This window comes from Otolemur garnettii, unplaced genomic scaffold, assembly GCF_000181295.1.
Source record: "Otolemur garnettii isolate 467f Iridium unplaced genomic scaffold, OtoGar3 scaffold00178, whole genome shotgun sequence".
In the NCBI taxonomy this organism is placed as follows: domain Eukaryota; kingdom Metazoa; phylum Chordata; class Mammalia; order Primates; family Galagidae; genus Otolemur; species Otolemur garnettii.
This window is the reverse complement of record NW_003852573.1, coordinates 292,080-303,700: the sequence shown is the minus strand read 5'-3', so window position 1 is coordinate 303,700 and position 11,621 is coordinate 292,080. Positions and strand designations below refer to the sequence as shown.

Sequence of the window (11,621 nt, the reverse complement as noted above, 5' to 3'; positions counted from 1 at the left end):
AGGTATATACCCAGATGATCAAAATTATTTTCCAACAAAGACATTTGCACCAGAATGTTTATTGCAGCCCAATTCATAATAGCCAAGACATGGAAACAGCTCAAGTGCCCATCGGCCTATGAATGGATTAACAAATCGTGGTATATGTACACCATGTAATACTATGCAGCCATAAAAAAGATGGAGATGTCACATCTTTTATGTTTACCTGGATGGAGGTAATGGATGAAATACATTCTTCTTAGTAAAGTATCTTAAGAATGGAAAAAAAAGTATCCAATGTACTCCATACTACTATGAAATCAACATATAATCACCTACACACTCATATGAATGACAAAACATAACTATAGTCCAGAAAGTAGAAGAGAAAAGGAGATAGAGGGAAGGGAGGGGGATACAGGAGAAGGGAGGGTATTTGGGGGGACCTTACCTAATGTACATGATGCAATGGTACATTTCAAAACTATTAAGAAATGAGTATAATTGTGATGGTGTGTTACTTAGTTCAATGTAAGCATTTCACGTTGTATATTGAAGCAGCACCCTGAACCTTATAAATGCATCAATGTACAAAGTTATGATTTAATAAAAAATGTTTTAAAAGTGTGGAATGAGCTTGGATTTTTTTTTTTTTTATGAGCTTGGATCCTTGAAGATATCATAAGTGGAACTTAGTACCTAAGAAAAAGGACCTCCATTTAAGCTGCTGTTAGTGAGTTTTTTCTTACATGAGTAGCAGAATCTAACTTTTGAATGACACAAAAATAATTCAACTAAAGAAAGATAATATAGGTGAATAATTATTAGCTCCTTGGTTATAAAAGATCATTCTAAAAGAAAAGTAAAAATATTGTAAAAGCAAAAAATATTAGATTTTATAAAATGTACAATTTCTGTATGTCAGAACAATAACTGTGTAATATTACTATAAAGATAGCAAATGATATATTAGAAAACCATTTGCAACATATTAGACACAGACTTTAATATTCCTAATCCTTAATAAATAAAGAGCTCTTGCAAATTAGCAAATACAAATCTATCTCTATAGGGGACCACTCTAACTACATCTTCAATCATGATTTTGAGGTGGGATGACTCTCTAGCCAAGATCTAGGAATGAGAGTGACACTGGATATCCAACTAGGGTACCTCACACCACTGAGCTACTTGGTGCAATGACCCAAGCATGGCTGGAAGGCACATTTTTGGTTGCTTAACCAGCATTTAGTTATCTTTTCTTACTCTCCAACAGAACCCCAGTTGTATTCATGTGTCTACTTTTTCCAAAGACCACTAGTATTTTCTTAATATATTTCTGCCCTTCTTCCTTAGTAGTAGAACACCTGATTTGTAGCTGGGCTCATAGTTATCATATTTATCTAAAATAAAGTCCTTAGTTCACAGCTTACCTCAGACAGATGTTGCCAGATTACAAAGTTATGTCCAATGGGATGTAAGCAGAAGTGTATCATGTAACTTCTGGGACACATTTTCTTTTGTATTTTTTTTAAAAAATGTATCATAGTTGTACATATTTGTGGGGTACATAAGATATTTTGATTTACATATGCAATGTATAATGATCAAGTCAGGGTAATTGGGATGTCCATCACCTCAAACATTCTTTAGTTTGTATAGGAAACATTACCATTATAGCTAATATGAAATATATGATAGTTATTTCCTTACTATATTACTGAGTACTAAGAACTTATTCTTTCTATGTGCTTGTATTTTTGTATTCATTAACTGACTTTATCATCCCCTCTCCTCTTCACTTCCCAGCCTCTGTCCTTCCTCCTAAAACAGATCAACTGTTTCAGCTCCCACATCTGTGGTAGAATATGTGATATTTGTCTTTTTGTGCCTGGCTAATTTTAATTAACATATGATCTCCGGTTCCATCCATGTTGCTGAAAATGACAGGATTTTATTCCTTCTTATGGGTGAAAAGGTCACTTCACACTGGTCAAGGGAACAATACAACAAGAGGACATTTCAATTCTAAATATTTATGCACCCAACTTAAATGCTCCCAGATTTATGAAATGGACCTTAAGTGGTCTAAACAATATGATATAACACTATAATAGCTGAGGACTTTAACACTCCCCTGACAGAACTGGACAGATCCTCTAGACAGAAACTAAACAAAGAAACAAGGGACTTAAATGTGACCCTAGAACAATTGGGTTTAATATGACCCAATTAATACAGAACATATCATCCCAAAGCTGATGAATATATGTTTTTCTTGTCAGGTCCATGGATCATACTCCAAAATAGATCATATCCTAGGACACAAATCAAACTTCACCAAAATTAAAAGAACTGAAATTATACCTTGTATCTTTTCAGATCACAAGGCAATAAAGGTGGAACTCAACTCTGAAGTAAATTTTCATCTAACTAAACAACCTTATGCTGAATGATAGTTGGGTCAAGGAGGAGATAAAGGAGGAAAATATTAAATTCCTCCAATATAACAATAATGAAACCACAAGCTACCAAAAGATACTGCAAAAGCAATCCTAAGAGGAAAATTTATTGCATTAGACACCTACATCTGAAAAACAGAAAGAGAGCACATCAACAGTCTAATGAAGCATCTCAAGGAAATGGAAAAGGACGAGCAATCCAATACCAAACCTAGCAGAAGAAAAGAAATAACCAAAATTAAACCAGAAATAAATGGAATTGAAAACAAAAGAATCATTCATAAAATTAATGAAACAAAAAGGTGTTTCTTCAAAAAGATAAACAAAATCTACAAACCTTTGACCAGATTAACCTGAAACAAAAAAATAAAATCTCTAACTACCTCAGTCAGAAATGAAAAAGGATCAATAACAACATATACCACAGAGACACAAGAGATTATGTCTGACTAGTACAAAAAACTCTATGCCCAGAAATTTGACAATGTGGAGGAAATGGACCAATACCTGAAATCATACCATCTCCCTAGACTTAACCAGGAAGAAATAGATCTCTTGAACAGACCAATATCAAGCACTGAAATTGAAGAAACAATAAAGAATATTACAACAAAAAAGCCCTGGACTAGATGGCTTCATGTCAGAATTCTATCAAACCTTCAAAAAAGAGTTTGTACCTATACAGCAGAATCTATTTGAGAACATTGGGAAGAAAGGAGTCTTCTCTAACATGTTCTATGAAGCAAACATCACCCTAATACCAAAACCAAGAAAGGACCCAGCTAAAAAGGAGAACTATAGATCAATTTCACTAATGAATATAGATGCAAAAATATTGAATAAAATCTTAGCAAATAGATTATAGCTACATATGTTAAAAAATTTATACATCATGATCAAGTAGACTCTATCCCAGGGATGCAAGGCTGCTTTAACATACACAAATTCATAAATGTAATTCACCATAGAAATAGAATCAAAAACAAAATCCATATGATCCCCTCAGTAGATGCAGAAAAAGCATTTGACAAAATACAGCATCCTTTTTAAATAAGAATACTTAAGAAAATAAGCATAGAAGGCACATTTTTTAAACTGATTGAAGCCATCTATGACAGATCCAAAGCCAATATCATACTGAATGGAGTAAAACTGAAAGATTTTTTTTATGGCCAAATAATATTCTGTTGTGTATATATGCCACACTTTCTTTTTAAATTCATCCGTTGATGGGTTGAATCCATTGATGGATTCAACCAAGATAGGTTGATTCCCTATCTTGGCTATTTTGAATAGTGCTGCAATAAATGTGAGGGTGCAGGTGTCTCTTTGACATACTGATTGCCTTCTTTTGGATATATATCCCAGCAGTAAGATTGCTGAATCATATTATACCATTCTATTTTTAGTTTTTTGAGGACCTTCTATATTGTTTTTTATAATGTATAATGTCTACACTATTTTGCATTACTACCAACAGTGTATGAACATTCCTCTTTTTCCACATCCTTATTTGCATTTATTATTTTTTGTCTTTTTAATAATAGCCATTCTTACTAGGGTCAGATGATATGTCAGTGTGGTTTTGATTTGCATTTCCCTGATGATTAGTGATGTTGAGCATTTCTTCATATACCTATTGGTTTGTATGTCTTCTTTTGAGAAATATCTATTTAGGTTTTTTGCCCTTTTTAGAAATCAGATTATTTGTGTTTTTGATATTGAGTTATTTGAGTTCCTTATTTATTTTGAGTTCCTTACATATTCTTCAAATGGAGCATTTTAAATATTTTCTCCCATTTTGTAGGCTATCTCTTCACTTTGTTAATTATTTCCTTTGCTGGGTAGAAGTTTCTTAGCTTGTTGTAATCCCAGTTATCTATTCTTGCTTTCATTGCCTGTGCCTTTGAAGTCTTACCCAAAAAGTCTTTGCCCAGACCAATGTTCTATAGCATTTCCCCAATGTCTTCTTCTAGGAATTTTATAGTTTGGGTCTTATATTTAAGTACTTAATCCATTTTGAGTTGACTTTTATATATGGTGAAGGATGGGGATCTAGTTTCATTCTTCTGCATATGGACGTCCAGTTTTCCCAGCACCATTTGTTGAAGAGCATGCTTCCCCACTGTATGCTCCTGGTCACTTTGTTGAAAATGTGTTGGCTGTGTGTGGATTTATTTCTGGGTTCTCTATTCTGTTTCATTGGTCCATGTGTCTGTTTTTATGCCAGTACCATGCTCTTTTGGTTCCTATAGATTTGAAGTATAATTTGAAGTCAGATGTGATGCTTTCAGATTTTTTTCTTTTTGATCAGGATTTCTTTGGGTATGCAGGGTCTTTTGTGATTTTATGTGAATTTTAGGATTGTTTTTATGTATTCTATGAAGAATACATTTGGTATTTTGATAAGAATTACATTGATTCTGTAGATCATTTTAGGTAGCATGGTCATTTTAACAATATTAATTCTTCCAATTTATAGAATAGGATATTTTTCCATTTTTTGTGTCTTTATTTCATCATTTTATAGTTTTCCTTATAAAGATCTTTAATTCTTTTGATTAAGTTTATTCCTACATAATTTTTGGGAGGTAGTTATTATATCCTATATGAGATTGTTTTCTTGATTTCTTTATCAGTTTGATTGCTATTAGTATATCGGAATGCTTCTGATTTTTGTATGTTCATTTTGTAACCTGCAATTTTACTGAATTCATTGATTAGTTCTAGAAATTGTTTGGTGGAATCTTTAGGTTTTTCTAAATATTGGATCATGTTGTCTGCAAACAAGGATAATTTGAGTAATTTCTTTCCAACTTAGATGCTCTTTATGTCTTTCTCTTACCTAACTGCTCTGGCTAGAACTTCCAGTATTATGTTGGATAAAAATGTGGTAAAATAGTTAGCATTCTTGTCTTGCTGAAAATCTTAGTGGAAAGGCTTTTAATTTTTCCCCATTTAGTAAGATGTTAACTGTGGGTTTGCAATGTATGGCCTTTATCATGTTGAGGGAGGTTCCTTCTATACATAATTCATTGAGGGCTTTTTATCATGAAGAGATGTTGAATTTAATCAAATACTTCTTCAGCATCTATTGAAATGATTATATGGTTTTTGTCCTTGGTTCAGTTGATGTGATTTATTACATTCATTGATTTGCATATGTTGAACCATCCTTGCATCCTGTATCCTTGCATTCCCACTTGATCATGGTGAGTGATTTTTTAAAAAATATGGAATCTTGCTCCTTTGCCCTGAGCAGTGGCATCATCATAACTCATTGAATCTGCAGACTGTTGGGCTCAAGCAATCTTCCTGTCTCAGCCTCCTGAGTAGCTGGGAGTATAGGTGCCTGGCTAGTTTTTCTATTTTTAGTAGAGATGGGGTCTTACTCTTTTTCCTGAGCTCAAGCAGTCCTCCCACCTTGGCCTCCCAGAGTGTTAGGATGACAGGCATGGCCACCGTACACAGCCAACAAATGATCTTAATGTGTTGTTGAATCTGGTCTGGTAGTTATTCTATTGGAGATTTTTGCAACTATGTTCATCAGGAATATTGGTCTATAGTTTTCTTTTCATATTGTGTCCTCATCAAGTTTGGTATGAGGGTTGGAACATGTCCTTAAAGGTAGAAATCAGTCTCTCCCTTCCTACTCCTTCTTTATTCTTGGTGCCTGAAGGTGGATATGATAGCTGTGGCTTCAGAGCTTTTTTGAACCATGAAGTAGATGCTACATGTTGAGAATGGCAGAGCACTGAGATAAAAGGAGGGAACCCAGGTGACCATGGAGCTGCCATACTAGTCCTATATTGCCTACCTTCAGGCTTGATTTACCTGGTAACTTGTTTAAGCCACTGTTATTTTATGTTTTTTGCATCTAAGAGCTAAATTTAATCTTTATTGGTAGTCCACTTCTATGCAGCCCTTAGATGATGTCAGGAAAACTGACATCATCTCTAACTCTAGGGATGAATTTTTATAATCTATTGGATCCTATCCTTCTCACAATTGATACAGGAATGGCCATGTAGCCCTTTTGGACCAATGACACTTGAGGAGAATTTTGTTGGAGTGGATCAGAAAGTTCTTTGTTCTTCTGGAAGAGTTTCCCAGAGTAGCAATCCTTTTTTCCTCAGATGGACACTTTTGTGCATGGATAGGGTGGGTGGAATTGTTGCAGCTTACTGTCAGCCTGGAGATGAGGCCACACATGGAAAAGAGCAGAGCCAAGAGAATCACAGGGACATTGAACTTGAGCCAAGTCAGTTGTGAAGCCCACCCTACATCTGAACTTTCAGTTATGTCAATAATTTTCCTTATTGCTTAAGACAAAAATAGATTCAAATTATAAGAATAGCACAATAGTAAAAGTATGAGCTCTAGAGTCAGATGACCTGGATGTGATTCCCAAGTATGCCATTTCTTAGCCATAATATGTGGATAATAAATAAAGGCATGTTGAAATAATCCATGTAATATACTTAGCACAAGCTCTGGCACATAAAGGGCATTCAGAATATGCTATTATTGTTAGCGGTATTAGAATTCAGATTGGTGAGAAAAGTATGAGCTATTTAAAAACTCATGTTGGGTCAAATAGCTAGTTACTCAGAGAAAAGAAAAATGCCATTCTAATAAACAAATTCAAATTAGAGAGGATATTTGGAAAACAATAATAAAATAAGCTACAAGTGAATTTCTAATCTCAAAGTAAGAGATACTTTTAAAAGTATGAAATAGAAGGCATACACTATGAAGGAAGGTAAAAATAGTTTTAAATATATAAAATTTGAAAAGCATCAGTGTACTAGAAACGCCTGCCATGGCCTTCCTGCCCCCACCCGCTTCAAAGAGACTTTGTCTTTCTGGCCATACAAGGTTGGCCCACTAATAGCTAATGTGCACACTGGCTTGAACACACATCATGGTTTCTCTTTTACTCATTTTGTATTTTCTTTAAAACATAGAACACTTCATGAATTTGGATACTTCATGATTAGATGTGGTCCTTATGCAGGGGCCACACTACTCTTCTCTATATTGCTCCCATTTTATTATATGTGTTACCAAAATGAACACATAATCTCTCTTTTAAGAAACTGAAATAAGTGACCCAATGACTCTTGATTGCAGCTGTTGGATTTTAAGCCAAAATGTCACATAAGGTTGGGACTAGGGTAGCCATTTCCAGATAAGTAAGCAGAGATAAACAGGAACATGGAGCAACACAAACAATGGAGCTAACCTTTATTTCTCATGCGGCCACTCTCAAGTCAAAAGGCTAAATAATTGCTGAGCGTTGCAAGGTTCATTAGTGGGAGTACCAGGATTCAACCAGAATTCAAATTTGACTGTAGGGGCCCACGCTTCCAAGCACTCAGTGGTATTTCTTCTGTAGAAGCCACTGTTTTTTATATGTGTCAAATCCAGCTCTTCCTACATTGGGGAAGATTTTCTCTGCTTTGACAGTCAAGTCCAAAATTAGGCAAAATTTATGAATAGCAGCATTATTTTCACTTCTAAACTGACAGATAAGGGTACCCAGAAATAGATAGGGCTGGTCACTCTTTGTCTCTTTGTATCCATTTCCTAGGGCTGCTGTAACAAATTACCACACACTTGATAGTTTAAGACACCAGAAATGTGTTCTGTCATAGCTCTGGAAACCAGAAGTCCAAACCTAGAGTATCAGCCTGGCTGTGTTGCCTAGGAAGGCTCCAGCAGAGAATCTTGTCCTTGTCTCTTCCAGCTTCTTGTCTGTTGGCAGATTATGGTGTTCCAATCTCTACTTCCATCTTCATATCACTTTCTTTTCTTCTGTCTGTGTCTTTTACTCTTCTTTTTTTTTGAGACAGAGCCTCAAGCTATTCCCTTGGGTAGAGTGCCGTGGCATCACAGCTCACAGCAACCTCAACTCCTGGGCTCAAGCGAGTCTCTTGCCTCCCAAGTAGCTGGGACCACAGATGCCCACCACAACGCCTAGCTATTTTTTGGTTGCAGCCATCATTGTTGTTTTGGTGGACCTGGGCTGGATTTGAACCCGCTACTTTAGGTGTATGGGGCTGGTGCCTTAGCCACTTGAGCCACAGGCACTGAGCCAATCTTTTACTCTTCTTATAAGGATACTTATCATTGGGTTTAGGTCTCCTCAGATAATCTGGGATGATTTCATCTTGAGATCTTAATTTAATTACATCTGCAAGGACTTTATGTGTGTTCCTATAAGGCCATGTTCACAGGTTCCAGCTGGATATACCTTTTGGTGTGGTGCTACCTTTCAGCCCATTACACCCTCCTAGATGACAATAAAGCTATTAACCGTGGCATTTAATATGTTTGTCCAGATGACAACAGAGATGGCAGAAGCAAGAGACCACAAGAAATTATAGACTGAATCCCTGAAGCAGTCATTTTTGTACTGGTCACAGAAGTTCGTGCATCACATTTCCTGTCCTTATTTATGCTCAAGGGACAAAGAAAGATCCCTGTTGGTTTTTTAGGAGAGAAGGAGAAGATAAGAGAAGAGAGAAAGGGAAAGCAGAAGAAAGGAGAGAGGTAGGGAAGGAGCCAGACATGGCAGAAGATTGCCTGAAAAATTAATGACATAGATACACGGCTTCAGAAATGTTTATAAGTGGTGGGGAAAAGTACTGAATTGTTTATGCAAGGGTAAGGATTGGAAAAAACTACTGAAAAATTATTAGTCTTTGGTATGAAGATTGTATATGTGGTACACTGTAACGTAACTGTCTATGACTGTAGTTGCTGTTGACGTTCATTGTGACAATATTTTGTCTTTCAGATCTTGTGATTTGCCATGGATTTGTAAACCCTTAAGGAAGTTCTCAAATTCAGTGCACATAAGGACCGTGTGTAGGGCCTGTTAGCCTCAAGATTTGCACTCCCTCTTGTCTTCTAGTTCTTCTAGTCTGTGTTTTGGAGTGAAGGGCTTTGCTGAATGGTTCAGCAGGAAAGAGCAGCTTTGTCCAAAAGCCTTATTTATGTTGGGTTCTGAGAGTAAGTGTGGGAACAGGAAAGGCATGGCAGCATAAGATGGTTGCACCTCAGATAGGAACTGTGGGAAGAAATGAAGAGGGAAGGCTTTTAAAAGCAAGGGCCTGAAGTTCCATAATTCACTAGATTATGAGTTATTAAGTCTCTTTAAAGCCCAAACACAAATGACTTGAGAAAACATGTGCCCCAAATCTAAACTGGATATTCAGGTGAAGAGAGACATTGTACTAGCCAGGAAACTCTACCTGGAGGAGGTAATTTCGGAACTCTGTTTCTATGAAAGAATGTGCATGAAAGGCCATAGAGGTGGATGTTGTACAGACATTAGCGTCAGGAATGAGTGAGTTAGGTAAGGAGAAGCTGATAGGACAAGAAAATTCACAGCAAAGTTCTGTATTTTCTCCTTTACAAAAGCATAGACTTAGAAGCACTTATCCAAAGCTCTTAAGGCTAGATGCATTATGGAATTCCAAATTACTTTTGGGTTTAATTTAATTTATTTTTATTTTATTATTATTTTTTAAGACAGAGCCTCATTGTTTTTTAAGACTGTCACCCTGGGCAGAGTGCCGTGGCATTACAACTCACAGCCACCCCCAATTCCTGGGCTTAAGTGATTTGATTCTCTTGCCTCAGCCTCCCAAGTAGCTGGGATTACAGTCACCCACCACAACACCTGGCTAGTTTTTGGTTGTAGTTGTCATTGTTGTTTGGCAGGCCCAGGCTAGATTTGAACCTACCAGCTCTGGTGTATGTGGCTGGTGTCTTAGCCACTTGAGCTACAGGTATTGACCCTATTTTGGGGTTTTAAATGGTAGTATGGGGCACATACTCTATGTTGCCTCATACTTGCAAGTAGAGTCTGGGAAGGCATCTTGTAAGAAAACAAGTTATTATTTCTGTGCTAAAACATTTGAATATTCACACTGACATAAAGAAAGGTTTCTATGTTTCTAGTAGCCTCTCTCAGTTCAGGTTAAATTATTTTTGTAGAACTAATTATGAAAAGAAAATCCTTAGTTTTCAGAGCTTTAATATTTTTTTCTTCTATTGTTTTGCCCCATAGCTTTTTGGATTTTGAAATTGTAGAGGATTGTAAACTAGTCTAGACTCACTAAAGGAAAACTGGGACATATCAAAAAGCAGAAAAAAAAAAAAAGAAGAGAAGATTAAAACCTCTCCCAGGTTCTCATTATTCCCAGGCAACCTTAGTATATATAATTAAAGTACAATTCCTATTCATAAGTACTGGTCTTCAACATTTCTCATATAACGCTAATTAGTTTGTATGGGGAAATCTCTACATTCAAGTCTAGTTAAAATATATTTAGAAATTTCAGAAAGTTGAGGGCTGGGTGTGGTGGCTCACACCTGTGATCCTAGCACTCTGAGAGGCTGAGGCAGGTAGATTGCTTGAACTCAGGAGTTTGAGACCAGCCTGAGTAAGAGCGAGACCCTGTCTCTTCTAAAAATAGAAGAGCTAGTCAGATAGAGGCTGGGAGTTGTGGCTCATGCCTATAATCCTAGCACTCTGGGAGGCTAAGGCAGGCAGATTACTTGAGCTCAGAAGTTCGACACCAGCCTGAGGAAAATCAAGACCCCTGTCCCTAGTTAAAAAAAAAAAAAAAAGGAAAACTGAGGCAAGAGGATTGGTTGAGCCCAGGAGTTGGAGGTTGCTATGAACTAAGATGATGCCATGGCACTCTACCCAGAGTGACAGCTTGAGATTCTGTTTCCAAAAAGAAAAAAAAATAAAGAAAAGATAGTTGGGTGTTGTGGTAAGTGCCTATAATCCTAGCTACTCAGGAGGCTGAGGCAGGAGGATTGCATGAGCCCAGGAGTTTGAGGTTGCTGTGAGCTAGGCTGATGTGATGGCACAGTAGTCTGAGCAACAGAGTGAGACTCTCAAAAAACTAAAAACAAAACCAAAAAAACCCCTTTTCCCCAGAAAGTTGAAAGGGGCAGAGTGCCTTTAAAAAATCCAGATTTTTATTTTTCATAAAAAGGTTCTGTGAGTCCAAAGGCCTGGTTGAAGTGGAATAAATCATTTGTAACAGGACATTAAAATTTGAATTTTCCTACTTTAGTTTTAGCTGAGATTCAAAGGCTGAGAACACCACCCTAACTGGCAAATGCCTCCATATTCTGAAGAGAAGTTTCAGA

At 36.6% G+C, this 11,621-nt stretch overlaps 1 protein-coding gene and 1 non-coding gene across 2 annotated transcripts in view; both read right to left on the bottom strand.

Annotated features, from left to right (window-relative positions):
- Positions 1 to 11,621, bottom strand: part of HSD11B1 (hydroxysteroid 11-beta dehydrogenase 1) — a 35,226-nt gene that overhangs the window by 5,195 nt on the left and 18,410 nt on the right. The window lies entirely within an intron of this gene.
- Positions 7,419 to 7,523, bottom strand: LOC111728677. Its single transcript, XR_002775901.1, has one exon. It is a non-coding gene; the product is annotated as a U6 spliceosomal RNA (small nuclear RNA).